The sequence below is a fragment of the Glycine soja genome, chromosome 14 (assembly GCF_004193775.1).
Source record: "Glycine soja cultivar W05 chromosome 14, ASM419377v2, whole genome shotgun sequence".
NCBI classification, from domain to species: Eukaryota; Viridiplantae; Streptophyta; class Magnoliopsida; order Fabales; family Fabaceae; genus Glycine; species Glycine soja.
Window position 1 is genome coordinate 12,378,287 of NC_041015.1, and position 15,690 is coordinate 12,393,976.

Below are 15,690 nucleotides of genomic sequence, written 5' to 3' on the forward strand. Positions count from 1 at the left end.
ATTGAGGTATTGATTTAAGACAAAAAGCATCTTCTGACCTTGATCATAGACTTTAGTTGATTTTGGGAATCGGTAATTAAGTGGGGAAGAAATTTCATTAGGACTAGGATTGAGAAAAAATTGGTACTAGTAAGTCGTAACCCCTGGTCACTCTTACCATAAATCAAAACCTCACTTTATATTCATTTAATTATTTTCTTATAAAATCAAAAACCACAAAAAATATTCAAATCTTCATTTAATCATCTCTATTGTTAGTTTAATGAACTTAACTGATTGAGAATACAACTGGTCCTTTGGGTTTGATATCCAAACTTTTGAGTCTACTGTGACTATTGCATAAGGTACACTTGCCCTTGTGCGAGCCTAATATATTTTACGCATCAAGTTTCTAGCTCTGTTGCCAAGGACTAGTTGTGGAATTCCCAAATAGTTTAATTTTGTTAAACCAAACAATTTTCTTTATAATTTTTTTATTATTTATTTAATTTTCTATTATTTTTATTTTGATTTTGATCTTTTATTTCCCATTGCACTAGATCTTCTCCTATGTTTTGTAGTGCAAACCAAGTCCCAAAATCCACCACTACAATACGAACATAATATCGATAATATAATTCAAAAACTTCGTGCAAAAGTCCGAAAAGAGAGAGAAAGAGCAATAAGCAGTTAATTAGGCTCAGACCCTTATGGATTACCTCACCCTTACCTTGGGGGACATCAATCCCATCTTATTGCCCGAGCCGCCAAAAGGAGTCACTTTTGACTTCAAGCATGGGTTCCTACAATTGTTGGAGAACAAACTATTTAATGGTGTTGCCCATGAAGATCCTTTGCAGCACTTGAGGAATTTCATTAAGTTGACCAACACAGTGAGATAGAACCGTGTACTAGTAGACAATGCAACCAATGCAACCGTGCATTACCTGAGAACAACATCACTACATGGAACCAATGCACAAATGTCTTCATAAGGAGGTATTCCACTCCCATGAAGACAAATCAATACATCAAGGACATTGGAAACTTTGTGCAAAGGGAACAAGAGAGTCTACCTGAAGCCTGAGAAAGGTTGCAAGAAATGATCAGAAGTTTTCCTCATCATGGCTTCTCCCGACAAAGGCTAGTTCATATATTCTATGGTGGAGTATCCTCACACAACAGGACAAGTTTGGATGTTGCTTGTGGAGGTAACCTCATGTTAAAACCCCTCATTAATGCCATCAAGATCATTTAAGATATGTGTTTCAACTCCTATAACAACTCAGGGGATAGAAAGATTATGAAGAGAGGCATCGACCAAGTGGAGAAGATGATTCCAAACTGAATTGGGAAAACAGATGCAAGCTCTGATATCGAAGATTGAGACACTCATGAGATCTCAAGCCCAAGTTCCCATCACTAGACCTTCATTTCCAACTTGTGATAGATGTTGGATTGTGTATGAGCCATGAGAATGCACTATTGATGACAAGCTAGCTGCAGCCATGGGTGAGATTAACTTTGTTGGGGGAGAAAACAATTCTTACAATCAATACCCTAACAATTTCAATCAAGGACAAGGCTTCAGGCAAAGTCAAGGGATGTATAGGCCCCAAACCATGCAAAATCAGAGGCCTAGACAAGAGGAGAGACAACCTACTCTTCAAGAGACCATGCTTCAATATATGGCCAAGAATGATCAGAGAATGAAGCTGGTGGAGTCTCAACTCACCAACATTCAATCCCTCTTGTCACAAAGATAGCCAGGAAACCTCCCTTCACAACTTGAGCCAAATCCTAAGTGACAAGATGTCAAGGATGTGGTGACTAGAAGCAAGAGGATTCAAGAGGACTTTGAGTAGAAGGATGATTCTTTCCCAAAATTTGCAAATAATGTCCTTACTAAGAAGGATCATGCATCTAGGAAAGTTAAGGTTCCTATTGATGGGACCAATCACCCAGGGTAAAAACTTTGGAATACAAAGAAAGCTTTAACAACGAATGGAAGTGCAACAAGAGCAAGGATCAAAGTATGAAGGTTGAAGAACAAGGGACAATAATTGGGTGATATAGAAAAGGGATATTTTTTCTTTGAGAAATCCAATGGTTGAAAAAATAAAATGGGGAAAGATGATGGTATATGAATGACTCTGAGGCGTGTGAAATTGTCGTTAGACATGAGCGAATAATATTAATGGGATTTTAAACTACTATAACACATGAGCGAATAGGAATAGGAATGTGAATATTTAAAATACGAATAATTAAAGATACGTTGAGCCTAACAATAACTACCAGGCAATTGAAAATAAATAGAATGAACCCAAAATTAAGAGCATATGCATGATGGAATCAGATCTTGTAAGTTTGGAACTTCTACAATAAAAGCAACCAGCTTGGGGGGCAACTGTTCTCGAAGGAATCTAGCAATAAGTAAAGCCGACTTTTGAATATTTTGAATCTTGTAATTTGGTAGCTTCTACAATAATAACAACCTACTTGGGGGAAACTATTCTGAAAGTAATCTAACGATAATTTGGGATATTATTTTGGCCCGAATCACTAAGAATCAAGAAGCTTGAATCGAGATAGTTGAGCCGAGAATACTTGATACTCAGACTAGGATGTTGACCTTCTTGGCATAGAATCAAGGAAGGACATGTTATAAGTATGGTCCCAGGACAGAAGCGTATGCCCTAGCCGATGACAACTGAAAGACATGGTATAAAGGGTGCAAATTACTAGTATGTAACTAACTCTAATTCACTTTCTTACTCGACCTAAAATCCCTACTAACTTAAGCGTTGGAGTGTTTGCAAGCTACACAATGCCACCATTGAACTCACCTAGCTTCGTTGTGTCAGGAATCACTCTCACAATTGAATCTTAGAACGATCTTCTCTGAAATAGATCTCCATCTCTCAAACTAAACAAGTAGGCTATTGTTTGTAGTTCAAAAGTATGAAGTGTAATATGGTTAGGACTATTAATTTCAAGACTTATTTAGTAAGTAATAATAGTTTTCTATCATTTTGTCCCAAATTGTCTTGCATACTAAGATATGCTATAAATATATGTCAATACATATTTTTTTTGTGCATATATGTTGATACATAACAATAATAGGATTGTAACGTTGAATGGAAAATGAGAACTATTTAACTAAAGTTAATTTTTATATATTTCAATCAGTTAAAAAATTAAAATTAAAATTTCTAAAGTTAAGATAAATCAAAACTATTTACCTAAAGTGTTTTTTTATCACAACTATTTACCTAAAGCTAATAAAGAATATAGGTTTTTTTAATTAATTAAAAAATATTTATTCAGATTTTAATATTTTATAATTTTATTACATATATTTATGTATTTTATTATAATTTTAATTAATAGTTATAAATTTTTAATTTTATACATAAATGATATGAAAGAAAAATTAAAAATGATGCATTAAATGTAATAATCATGACATTATTAATTGATAAAATTCATAATAAGACAAATGGTGGTTAAATTCTATTAGTTATTAAAGATGGGGTTGTTTAATTTCATTTTCACTTTTGGTTCCCTTAGGTAAACTCAACAAAAGATACTAGGTTTTGTTTTTATTTAGATTTTATTATATAGAATTGATTTTGAAAGATATTACGTTAGAAAATAATTTAAATAATTAAAAGTGAAAAAATATGTGTTTAAAATAATATATTTAGAATTGATTTATAAAATTAATTTTATTTCAATGATGAAGTAAAATTAGTAAAACCATAAAGAAAATGATATCCAAACATCATTCTAGATGTGTATACCTTCAGAATGATAGATAGAAACAGAATGTATGTGATTGATAAGATTGATGATATGTTTTACAAATTGTTGATGAGACTTCACAAGTATCCAAATATAATTACTCTTTTATAAATTTCATATTTCTAATCAATTTTATTTGATTAAAAATTATATGCTTTTATATTACTTAAAATTAATTTATTGTACCACAAAATTATTTTTATTCCTTTTTTTTTACTTAAGCACACACACCTCTACAAATTGGGCATAGAAAGTGCTACTCTAATATTGGGATTTGGGCCAATAGTTACCTTCAAAATTTTAAAAGAAATATTTATAAATTTAAATAATTTTTTTAGCACCCCCTCCCTCACTTTTCCATAAAAAGAAAAAAATGATTTTATTTATTATATTTAATCTGAGACATGCTACCTTATTATTGCTCTACTTAATTGTGTTTGCTTTGACGATTCTACTCTTTCTCCTGTTCCTCTTTCTCCTGTTCCTCTTTCTCCCATTCTTTACTTTTCGACATTCTTCTCTTTGCCTTATTTGGTTTACTGTCTATGTTTGTAATAATATTATATTATTATGTTGGGGTATCATATGTGCTTTGTCCAATGCATAGATCAAATGTGATTAGGTGATCAAAATCCTTTGGAGCGTTTAGTTAAATGCGTCCTGTGATTTGTACTTTATCTCGTCCCTTCATTTTCAACTAAAGGGATCAATGGTCGACTTATTTTATTTTATTTTTTTACAAAAATTGAAAAAAAAATACTAAAAAAGTTACTTAAAAGGTGTAGTATCTACAACCAATATATAAAAAAAAGTAAAATCATCATAATAGTTTTCATATTACACTTTTTATGTAGAACATGAAGGCTTTATAATTTTGTAAAAGCTTATGTTTTAATGACGAGTATGTGTAATTGTAATAAGCTCCTTAGTATGAACTCTAGTCATAATTAGGATGCGTGCTTTAAAGTTTTACAATGCTTGAATTTGTGTGATAATCTTGAATATGCATTTCAACTTACTCATTTAACTTTTATAATATTGATCCATGGTTAAGGATTGAAATCTTTCGAAACATGTTTTGGAAAATACTTAAGTTTTTATCCCGCATCAAATAATTGATTATATGATGATATAATTGATTATCTTGATGATGATGCCTTTGTTTTTCATAATTGAGAAAGACTCAAAATTAGTCTATTATCTTGAGTGAATAATTAATTATATGGAATTGAAACAAATTTTACTATCACAGATAATTAATTATATGATGATATAATTGATTATATGTTCTTCAGGTTGCCTAGATGATACGATCAACAAATTAATTGATTACTTTTTTGAAATAATCGATTATTTTTTTCCTGTGTCTATAAAAATAATATTTATGAAAGGTCTCATGTATGACATCAATTCTCTCATATTTTCACTTTGTTTTCCTATGAGAGAAAACTTAGAAACCCCATAGTGTTATCATTTTGATCCATTGAAGCAATATCTTTTTTTACATTAGGATCTTGCATTAGGAAGAATATTAACTTTCATATCTTTCACTAATCTGGTGAATTCTTTCCATTAATTGGGTATTGAAGTTTTGGTTCTTGAGTGGGTTACTCAAGTTTTCTTTCATGTAGTAGGTTTCTACATGTGGTTATGTTCTTCTTGATAGGATCTCAAGGAGGCTGCATGTGTGGTTTCATGTGCATGTGAGTTTGTATATATAAAACTTGAATTGTTAGTTAATAGATCCAAGCTAAGGTTGCTTTTGTTCAGATTGGACGTAGGTTTCGTTTGAAACTAAACCAGTATACACTTCTTGAGTAAATTTCTCTAACCCTCACCTCTTTCACCTTCTTGTCTAAGATTCTTTGTGTTTGATAGTGATTTTTGAATTCTATATAAACAATGTTTGTGTAGATATTAACATAAGCTAAAGAATAACACAAGAAAGTGGCAAAAACATGAACTTTGGTTGATTTTGTGAAGTTTGAAAATAGATTAAATGTTGGACAGAATTTAAAAATATGTTTTTGTGGTTTTATAGCAATAACACGTTTGTGATAGAAGTCAAAACAAATGATAGAAATGTTGCAGGGGTTAGATTCACCAAATCTTAATTTTCTTGTTGCATAAATAGGTCATACATATTCCATTTGTATTCTTATGTTAAGATAAGCCAATAAAAGTGTTCTTAATCCTAATTAATTAGGTAAAAAGAGTTTTAGTGTCTTTCCTAAGCTTTGATCCCTTAACAACTTAACAAAGATACTAGCTTTAAGCTTTGTGACAAATGAAAACCAACAAACTTAGTTTCATTCTTAGACACCGAACTTATTGAAAATATTGTTTCATTTCAAGACAATAAAAGTGTTTTTTAACATCATTCATGTCAAAAATCATACCATGGGTGGTCAATCCACAACAAGCATTAAGTAAAGAAATAAAATATTAGCATAAAATACAAATATGTGGAATATATATATTAAATCATATCAAAAGATGCAAGAGAGTAAGTTTTGGTTACATTTAACCCGGTACAGTTGTGTAACTTAGCCACTCATGACCATGGGGCAACTCCAAATTAAACATGCATGGAAGAGAGTAAGATGAAGAAGAACACCAAGAACAAAAGAGAGAGCTTTTCTCCTAATACAGCAGTCCAGATTCACAATGATACAAATCAAATTGAGGGAGATAATTGTTGTAAATGAGGATCAGGCCTATATATACACAAGCATAATTTTCTGTTTTAAGCGATAACTCACCTAGACATTGATTCTGGCTTCGTTGACGGACAAATTCTACTACTTCATCAAATTGTTACCTTAGATGACCCTTTAAAGCTTCAAAACTTTAGATTCTAGCTCCAAATTGTGATCTTCATCTTCTTCTTTTTCTTCCATATTTTGCTCTTCATCTTTAATCTCCTTTTTCTACAAAAGAAAAGGGACAAATTACTAAAATGTAGCAAGAAACTAAACAGCTAGCCTAGAAATCAACTAATTGAGTTAAAACATCACTTCAACTAGGGATAAAGAAAGATATTTGCCTCAAAAAGTAAAGTAGTTAGGGCACATATCAGCGTTCCTGTTTTTTATTAGTGAATTTTGAATACATTTATGCCTTGACTTATACTAAATTTTATATAAGTAGTGTTTTATATATTAAATTTTATGTACGTAATTGATTTATCTATTAAAGAACCAAAAAGTTATGATGAGTAATTGATTAAGGTTAAACTTTTAACTATAGAAAATCAAGATAGACACATCACTCATGAATATAGAAAAAAAGTAATGTGTTAGTCATTAAATTAATAATATAAATATATTCCATCATGTGCTTCCAGCCCGAACGCAGCAGATTCTCGAACAAGAGCATACAAATTGATATGAGTTGACCAGCCTTACTTGGTTTGTCTTTTTAATATAAGCAAAGGTAACATCTATTATTTATAAGTATAGGGAGCTTTTAATCTATATATTATATTTTTAATATTATTATTTAATCATAAATATTTTTAATTTATATATTACTAGAATTATAAATTGATTAAATTTTATAACAATTATTTTAAAAATTATATAAAGATTGATTTATAATTAATTCACAATTCTATTAACCGTATATTAAATACGTAATGACCTTGTCTTTATACCAACACTTTTACATATAAGTTTTTCAAACAAATTAAGTGATTCATAAATTAATCTTATAAAAAAAACAAAGACATATTCTTTGGATGTATTTCATGACGGAAAAAATCAGTGTTTAATAAAAATCATAACTCTAACATTAACATTTTCATTTAAAAAGAATTTCATTTTATAGTAACTATATATATATATATATGACAAATCGAGACTTTTAAGTCTTTTTCTTTGTCCCATATTGCAAATGATTGTTAATATATAAGTGTCGATAGATATTATAGTACCTATTCCTGTACCAATCCCCATTCATATTTGTGGGTAAGTACTCGCCCCATGTTCATCTTCAATAAATAGGCATTTACTCTATTTACTTACAGATATTTTTGTTGGAACCGTAGGATTTGGATACATTTTGTCATTCCTACTTGTCATTAACTATAATGTGTGGATTTGATGAATATCCTTATCTTATATTGCCAATAGATATAATCATCTCTAAAGAAGGTCGAAGCATTGTGAAATGAAGATCTTTCAACTATCAGTCGATTCTCTATATTTGTCATGCCAAATTGCAAATCTTCTCCTTTGACACTAAAAGTTACTTAACCTTGAAATAAAAGGAACACATTAGAAGGGGTTGAATATTATGTATATTTAAACTTAAAATCTTTTCCCCAAAGTTTGTGGCTTTCTTAAGATAGATTTCACAAAGGACTTTGAAAACAATGTTCCTAAAAGATTGTCCAAAAATCAAAATAGATTTCACAAGCAGTTTTTACAAAGACCTCGAGCGTCCAAGGTGAGTTAAAATGAACCCAAAAGAAAAACAAATTAGAACTTCAAAGTTAGAATATAAACACTTGTTTTATATTAGTTCACTCAACCTCTTGAGCTACGGCCAATTTTCCTTCAAAAATATTGAAGGATTTCACTAATCAAACTTATTACAAAACAAGTATTCTACCTTGCTACTTCTGGCTACAACAAGTATTCTCCAGATGACTTCTAACTGCAACAAGTATTTTCTAAGTCACTTCTGACTCATCCTTAATCTTCTCCTGAGATTAACAAACACCAAGTATTCTTTGATGACTAACCACTGTAGGATTTACAAACGATAGTTTGAATGAATAAAAAGACTTAACCTTTAAAGAGAGGATACACAATTATGCACATATTACAAATGAACTATGATATGCAAAGATTAACTCTCTTAAGCACTTGTATGGATCGTCCAACAATTTCAGCATAGTTTCAACACTTAGGAAAATTATGAGATTGCTTCATTATTGATTATAGAGCCTTGGTCCTTTATTTATAGGCTTCAAAAAAGTATCTGTTACTGGATTGGAGCCTTTTCAAAAAAAATTCGTTATCACACATTTGTTGACTTTGGCAACATGGTAGTTTGGGGTGGAGAGAGAAAAGTGACTACAATACAATCCTTTTTTGTGCAGTGAAAATCATGTCTCCACTAATTGTATGAAAAACAATTGATAAAGAATGTGCTTTTCTTTTCTGTTTCCTTGGTACACATTTAAAATTCAAATATTAGCAATTTCAAATATCAAAAGGGAAATACAAAATATTTCATATATCCTAGAATATGTATCAACCTTGTTATGTGCACAAGAGTATGATCTCATCATTAGACGTTAACTAACTCATATATAAAACTATAGCACAAGTTAGTTAGCTTCATTGGGACGGTTATACAAACACTACATATTGGATGTTGGTTTTCTCAATAGTTTGGACACTTATTCATATACAATGCATTGGATACTGATTTGTTCCTTTGTTAAAACAAGTTCTAGTTCATTGGACTCTTAGAGATGTAATAATAATAAAACATAGAGTCAAGATTTTATTACCAGACTTGATTTGAACGATTGGATTTATGTGAAACTCAATGTAATTCATTAATTTATACAAAATTTAATACTTTTGTTATCATCAAATTTTTTTAGAGGTTCAATATCATTCAATATCTTTGATTCTAACAAACCCTAAAAACATTATCTCGAGTGACAACTAAAGATTATACCCATCCATGAAGCTTGTCATCTCAACACGTTGAAGATGAATGAGTTCCTTGGATACCTATAGCGTGCCAATAATTAAAGAAATTTAGTTTGCCAGAATACCTTGAAATTAGTGGAGAGAATATCTAGGGGAGCAAAATCAATTACCCTAAGTGGAAATGAAACAAATGTATAATGAATGTAATTATGTTGCTAATTTTTTGGCCTCCAATGGGCATAATATTAACTTAGGAACACAATGGTGTCAATATCCCCTAGAGGAATGAATACCTACCTTATTTGGGATGATTTTGTAGGGGTGAGATATCTCCGTAAATTTCTCTTCAGTGGCCTCTGGGGCCCTTGTGTTAAAAAAGTCAACTACCCTACTTTAGGATAAGTTCTAACTAGTAACAATTAATAAATGCTACAAGATTATCTATTTAGATAAAAAAATTTAATAAAATCGAAAAGATGGAAATAAAAGAGAAAGAAATAAAATAAAATATTATTTAAATGGATAAAAACAAAACGTCATCCACTGGCACTTGTAATATAATAATAGTATTGCATCTATTGTTGTTATACTTAAAAAAATAAAATACGTAACAAAACATTTATTATGACATGAAAATAATATCTATAATTTTTCTATATTTTATATCACACTTATTATTCTACGCTACAAAATATTTCTATTACATAACTCATTATATGTTTAAAAGTTGTATATATTACCTTTTATAATTTGACACATCAAATACAATCGACATCTAGTTGTGAAAAAATATTTTTAGGATAAAAATTGTACAATTAAACGGATGTTGTTATTAAGTTGATGAATTTTTTTTAAGAGACTAAAATTTATTTCGATAATTTTTACATTTAAGAATTAGCCTCATAATTATTAGATATGAAGACACCTTACCTTTAAATTTTTTTAATAAAATTATGTAAATGGTGTGAAAAACATATGAAACTTAACAAATAATGTCATCCTTATTGCAACGAAGATATTAAAGAAATAATGCAGAGAAATGTAATCTCGTAAGATTATAATTTGAATGTAATGCAACACAGAATCCAAATAATATCTGGGTGATGAAAGGATAAGTGCATGTTATCGCACACGAATTTCAAGACATATTTAATTGTCCGATACAAATTGAATGCAAAAAAAAAAAAAAGAGTCTAAATGTTTTTGCCAACATTTGTTTGCAAATGTAAACTGTTACGCAAACATACCCTAAATCTTTAAAAAGTAACAAATCATTAATTAATTAATTTGTAAAAGTTGTTTCATATTAATTTTTTTAAAAGGTGATTATTAACTTATATATAAGTTAAATTTTCTTTTATGAAAAAATATTTTATTTATTCTTATATATTTCTCTTATAAATGTTATGAAGAAATATATTCAAACATAATCAGCGTCTAAACTTATCTCAAACAAATATTTATTTTGTTGAAGATAACTGTAAATGGAAAAGAAAAAAAACTTTGACTTGATTAGGTCATTACTGATTAGGTTGTAGTTAACCTAACTTGGTTCCCTTTTTTTAATCACTTCTTCACAGCGTCTAATCATAGTTATTTTCGGGTCATGTTGTTGCCAGTTAAAAGCAGCTCATAGTATACTACTACAAAAGCACCTTTTTACGACGCGTATTCGATGACGGTTGTGCAAAACCGTCTTAGGAAACGGTCCGGTGGAAATTTTGTAATAAAAGAAAAAAATTGTTTTTAACGTCGCACTGTCTAAGGCGGTTATAAAAAACCGTCTTAGAATGTCACTTAGTGGCAATATAGTAATTACGATTAATTAAGACAACGACGAAGGACACGAAGGACGGTCTTTGTACAGGCTCTTCAATAATTGCAGTATACCCTAGCTAGCCCAAGCAGAAAACTTTACTTTGTTACGCCGCCCCCTCTCCTCTGTTGTCTTACGACGTTAGCCATGGAAGTCTCAAAAAAAGAAGCTCGAGTCCGTTGTTCATCCTCGTCTGCATCCTCATCGACTCCACCTTCTTCATCATCCAGCCCACTCTCTCCCGCATGGGCCCATCCGAGGCGGCCCACACATTCCTCCCTCGAACCGGGCTTGCCCGCTTCAGCGGCACAAGGCCTCGCACGGGCCGTATTCTGGTCAGGATCAGCGGCAGGAGGCAGCGAATCATCGTCACCGACGACACGAGGCTTCGTGGGGAGCCACCTCGTCGACAAACTCATCACTCGCGGTGACGACATCATCGTGATCGAAAATTTCTTCACAGGAAGAAAAGAGAACCTGGTGCATCTGTTCGGGAACCCTAGGTTCGAGCTCATTCGCCACGTCATCGTTGAGCCGATTCTGTTGGAGGTCGATCAGATCTACCACCTCGCGTGTCCCGCGTCGCCGGTGCACTACAAATACAACCCCATGAAGACCATCATATCCTTTCTCTCTATCTTCTAACTCTAACTTGTTGTGTTTTTAAGTTTCGGCCCTCTTTTTTCGTAATTTTTTGTGTTTTGTGTTGAATTTTGTGATCCTTAATTGTTGGCTTAGAAGACGAATGTGATGGACACGCTTAACATGCTTGGCCTTGCGAAAAGAATTGGGGCTAGGTTTCTGCTTACTAGTACTAGTTAGGTTTACGGTGATCCGTTGGAGCATCCTCAGAAAGAGACTTACTGGGGAAATGTGAATCCAATTGGTGAGTGAGTGAATGAATGGACCATGCTTTTAAGTTTTAACATAAATAACTTGTCTTTTCGTTGTTGGTTTGGTTTGTTGAGATTTTGGTTTGGTGATTTCAGGTGAGAGGAGTTGTTACGATGAAGGGAAAAGGATTGTGGAGACGTTGGCCATGGATTATCATCGGGGTGCTGGTGTTGAGGTAGGTTATGTGTTTGTTGAATTGATCAGAGCTAGTTTATAATTAACAAATATTTTTCAAAAAAAAAATAAAACCACGGCCAAATGGAATGTTATGGCCTGAATGCAGTTATGTGATCTGCTGAAATCTAGAGTTGAATGTCTGGCCTTTCTTCAACAGTTGGAGTGTGCTCGGGCTTCAGTTTCATAGATTATAGATGGTATCTTCTGCAGTGTGAAATGGTTTTTGGCATTTTGGTGATTTCAAATAATGAGTGTTTTCTCTTTATTTGCTTCAAGTTTAGAATGATAATAAAAGAAAAAAGTTATTGGTTGTGGCAGAAGAAAGTAATTCTTGGGAAAGTGAACGTTTTGACTCAGAACAAGAAGATATAGTGGAGGGTATTGCGTGTTTCATGGCCGCATATTTGCTATCCTTAAAGCAGACTAAGGAATTCAATTGTTAAAGCATATGTATGTGCTTGTTATTCAGTTGGCTCTATACTGTGTGTAAATGTTATATTTGCCCCTTATGCAAAGTTAAATTCATTGTGATATCATTTGAATGATATTCTTGTGCAATAATTTATAAACTGTTGAATTCATGCTTTTGGCTTCAAACTTCCAAGTATCTTCTGGCATGCTATAAGAGTCCACTGTCTCCTGATTTCTGCTATTCACCTTACTCACAGGTCCCATGTACATTGAACCTTTTGATTTCTTGTTTCTGCTTATACCTCCAACTATGCTTCTCAGTCGAGGCACAAATTCCAATTGGGGAAAAGTATAATTTAGAAAAATGTATTTGTAAAATACTTATTGTGAAATAAACATGAAAGGCTTATTTTTGCACTAAAATAATTTCAATGAAGCTGAAGTAGGCAGGCTTCTCATGCTGGTTTTGAAAATTTGAAATCAGATTTGAATCTGTTGCAACATGATTGAGAAACCACCATTTTCTGTCCTCTGAATCATAGTCACACAATTCATTCATAAATTGTCAAATCACACCAAATTGAGCTATACTAATTGCACTTGGTTTATCTTTTGAATTGGCATATGTTCGGCTATCTTGGGATCTTTTAGCACAGATTGGCTACGTATCAGCATAACTATTTCTGACAGATAAAAAAAAGGGCCAAAATTATGGGTGTACCTACATCACCCTCATAATTTTTATGAAGCCAAAATTGTGATTGGATTTGCCTATGCTATTTAAACAATCAGGACTTTCTGGCACGTTTAACATATTTTTCTTTCCCTCTGTCTTATTTTTAAAATTCATATTAAAATAAGTACTAAATTAAATATAGGGAGTGTTATGTACCAATATATATATTATCCAAGTTGATGGATTCTTAGCTGCCCAGTGTTTTACTAATGTTTTAGCACTGTGGTCTGCTCTGACAATTCAATTTTACTCTATTTTTGTTGCAAACTACATAACATCAGTTCATGCAAACTACATAACATCTTTTAGCACTGTGGTCTGCTCTGATAATATATACATTATTATGAACTGATGTTTAACTATTTATGTCTCTAGTCACTTGACTATTTGAGAATAGTAATATACCACTACTATTTCTTTGCAAAATTAAACTGGAAACTTCTGGATTTAATATTTAATAATGAACTTTTTTAAGTTTGTATAATGCGTACTTTCTCTACAGGGATGTCCATCCACTTTGTTCTGTTAAATGTCAGGAAATAAGTAGTATCATGTTACAACTCAATAATTTTATGCCAGGATTGCATTGTTGGACTTGATATCATTGGTATCATATGTTTCCCATTCCTTTATGCCTTTATGGGCATCATGTTGCAGTCCTGTTTGTTTTTTTATATGGATAAAGATTTTTCTTGCAATGCAATGCTCAGATGTCTCAATCATTAATTTACACACATTTTCCATAGTTTGTTTCTCTGTAGCCCTTTTCATTCATCTATAGGATAACAATCAGTAGCATTTTGTAATTAGGAATGAATTTTTCTTCTTTGGCTATGAATAATGTTGTTTTATGAATTCTATCTATGATCAGTTGCTGCAAACATATTCTACCTAATGCATTTGAAATTTTTGTTTCTCTCTAATTTATTTTCTTATTATAAACATGTTTTATTTCTATTTTGGCTTTTTCACATTCAGTTAGAGATTCTGAAAAATGTTAGTATTATATTGCTTCTATTCCTTTTGGCTTTTTCGCATTTTTTTTCTTTTTTCTTCCTTTCTTTTTTGTTTCTTCTATTGTTTTCCTTTGCTTTGTTTTTTTGTTTCTTTTACTTTACCACACTTCGAAAGCTGTTTCGAATTGACATTTCTGCTAATAAATTATCTAGACTAGTTTCTTAGGTTTTGTCTATGAATATTCATTGATCATAGTGGCAAATAGAGTCATACTTATTTTCTTTATCATTCATCAGAAAAATAATTTACCAAGATAATGTTACTGCTTAATTCAGATAATAGAAAAAAAGTACTTTCAGACATTAAAAAAAATTGAGATAAGAATTTCACAATAAACTCTTCTAATTACAAATCGGGACAATAATTATCTCAGAAAAATTCTAATAACTAATAACAAATTTTGATTATAGTTTAATTTCAGTGAATCTTATTCAATAATTATTATTATAGTTAGACTTTACTAGGTCTTAGATAATTATTAGTGTTAAACTTAAATTTATTATGGCTGAGTGTCCTGTAGTCAAGAATGGTATGACAATCCCTCCATACTTCCGCTGTCCTTTATCATTGGAACTCATGTTGGATCCTGTCATTGTGGCTTCATTGTGGCTTCAGGTCAAACATATGAGAGGCAATCCATCCAAAAGTGGCTTGATCATGGGTTGAATGTTTGTCCAAAAACTCATCAGAGACTTACTCTTACAAATGTCATTCCTAATTACACTGTCAAATCTCATGTTATTAGATTGATTGAAGACCTTCACAGGTATGCTTATTTCAAATGATCTTTATGTTTTTTGTGTGAAGTGATGTGTGTATGTATATATAGGTGGAACTTGGAGATGTCAAGTATGTTAGAGGGATCTATACAGATCATGTCAAAGGCCGAGACCGGGACTACCATGTTTTTAGTATGGGTGAGTTAGTTAAATATATATATATATATATATATATATATATATATATATTAGTTAAGTTTCTTGAGTTTTGTAGACTTCATATTGTCCCATTGCCGTTGCAGAACCTTTGTGTGACTTGTGAAATAAATTATAGTATTTTTTAATTTATTTTCACTCATTTATCTATCTCTTCCTCAAATATCTTTCATTTCTATTTTATTTTTCATTCATCTATGTTATTTTGTTATATCTATATATAATAGTAAATAATACTAATAC

The 15,690-nt window shown here is 31.3% G+C and overlaps 1 pseudogene; it reads left to right on the forward strand.

Annotated features, from left to right (window-relative positions):
• The first annotated feature begins 11,136 nt into the window (after positions 1 to 11,136).
• On the forward strand, positions 11,137 to 12,707 carry LOC114383822 (annotated as a pseudogene).
• The last annotated feature ends 2,983 nt before the right edge of the window (positions 12,708 to 15,690 follow it).